The following is a 2,500-nucleotide window of genomic DNA, read 5'->3' as shown; positions in this document are numbered from 1 at the left end:
CCAACCACAGAGGGGCAAAAATAACAGTAATCTTCTATCATTAACAGGGAATCCGGAAAGACAGAAGCACGAATCTATACAGCCATCTCTAAGTGAATACCCTTCGAATACACCGAGTAAACCGCCTTTATTTTTACGGCAATAGGATTCAATAGTCGTAACGTCACTTCCTTCCTAATGACGCATGGCAACCTAGTAACACTGGCTCTAAACTATCGGAACAATGGCGGACGCCGTATGAAATTTTTCTCCGGCGAGCATAAAAGGTATCCAGAGGGGGGAAAAAAACATAATTTTGATCATATTTTTACTTTTACACATTCTGATCACAAGACATATGGAAAGTTCTAGCCAGCTTGAAGAATAAAAAGTAATGATTTTCTTTGTTTAGAACCAAGATGGCCGCCGTTGCCGGGTGGCGTGACATCAGACTACTGAATCCTATTGGCTTCAACAGTCGTGACGTGAATTCCTTCGTATTGACGGATAGTAACTTAGTGAACGCCCTTGTGTACTACTTCTCCGACTGTGCAGTTTGGTTCTAAACAAAAAAAAATCAGTACTTTTTATTCTTCATGCTAGCTAGAACTTTTCATATGTCATGTGATTAGAATGTATAAAAGTCAAAAAAACATGGTAAGATTTATAAAGTTTTTCTCCTATGGATACACTTTTATGCTCGCTGAAGAAATATTTCATAAGGCCGTCCGCCATTAATTGTTCCGATAGTTTAGAAACAGTTACTAAGTTACTATGCGTCATTACGAGGGAAGTGACGTCACGACTGTTGAAGCCCATTGGCCTGATGACATTGCGAGACAATTTTTATACACGTTTTAATCTCGTTATGCAAATCACCAAATGCATATCACGTGTTACTGTTTGTCATGATCACGTTTTGTTGACGAAATATTGAATTTCATTATTTGTACGGGAATTCCCCAAGGAAGGGCAATGATTTCCTCTCGTCACACACTTCCAACCCATAGTTCATTCATAAACCAATCACTGATAGGTAATGAGATTAGCGGAAGAGTAGCGTCCCTTGATTGGACGTCACCCATAGTCTGTGACGTCACCGGCGGAAAAGTTATTAGAGAGAGAACGTCATGTTCGTTGTGCGCATGCGTCTCTCGTCAGCGGCGAGGACGAGAGACGCATGCGCACAACCAACATGACGTTCTCTCTCTAATAACTTTTCCGCCGGTGACGTCACAGACTATGGGTGACGTCCAATCAAGGGACGCTACTCTTCCGCTAATCTCATTCCCTATTACCATAAATTTTAATGTATTCTGGATTTTTTAAAAACCCAAAACAACTGGGTGGGGGGTCTTTTGACCTCCCACGGTGAGCAGCAGCTGGTCTCACTTGCTGCTGTCTCTTCTATCGCCCTATTGATGCTATGCGCTTAGTTTAAATACTCACAACATCCGCCAGCCGGATATGATCTGCCAACAATCTTTAAACGTCCATTGTGTGATTGAATACAATTTAATGAGAAGTAGTTATAAAATGATTGTCTAAAATTTTGTTCTTATTTTAGACATAGTTTAGTGTGTCGGGCCGTTATACTTCCGGATGGCAACGTTGTAAGCTTCTTAGCTAAGCTCGTACTATAGAGATCGTTCGATAACACAGTTACTAAATTACTATGCGTCATTACGAGGGAAGTGACGTCACAACTGTTGAATTCTATTATTCTATTTCCCCTTTTTTTTAGTTCAAGGAGAATATCGAGTATCCATTATAATATTTACTTTCTTTTTGATATCAGAGATATGTGGTTCATTATTCATGAAGCATTTGTTGTTAGTTGATACAATGAAACAGATAGAGGGATAAAAGGGGAGTAAGAGTGAGTACCTATAGATAGTATGCAGATGACGTCACTCAGGCCTTTGTTATTGTTTTTGCCATCCGCGTTTGTGAGTTGTTCTCACTAAACTGTATTAACCAGACTATAAAAGTTCATGGTTACACAGAGTTTGTGTGTTGGTCCGTTATACTTCCGGATGGCAATGTTGTGAACTCTTTGGCCAAGCGCATTCTATCTATAACAAAATATTAAAAATTGAGATGAAGGAGTGGAGGTGCGATTAGAATGGTTGGATGAAATGTGGCTGGACGGGGGTTGGGGTGGTGGGGAGGGGGGGGGGGAGGTTGGGGTGGAGGTGTGGAGGTAGGGGGGAAGATGTGAACGTCAAAGAAGAAACTCTGTCATAGAAGAAGCGTTGTCATAGAGGAGGGATAGAAAAATAGAGGGATGGAGGGGGAGAAGGAGGAGGAGGAGGTGGAGGATATGGAAGTGGAGGAAGATGGGGGGGGGGGGGGAGATTGGGCGAGATGAAAGGAAAAAGACAAATATTATCCTGTCCTATTATTATTATTATTATTATTATTATTATTCCTGCGTTAAATGAGATACATCCCCCACCCCCACACCCCACACTCCAAGCTTTGCTTTTAGCGAATTGGCAATGAGTTCTATGATGACTGT

This window comes from Berghia stephanieae, chromosome 7, assembly GCF_034508935.2.
Source record: "Berghia stephanieae isolate SIO BIC M18660-M18661 chromosome 7, UCSD_Bste_1.3, whole genome shotgun sequence".
Classification (NCBI taxonomy): Eukaryota; Metazoa; Mollusca; class Gastropoda; order Nudibranchia; family Aeolidiidae; genus Berghia; species Berghia stephanieae.
Note: the sequence above shows the minus strand (reverse complement) of the source record.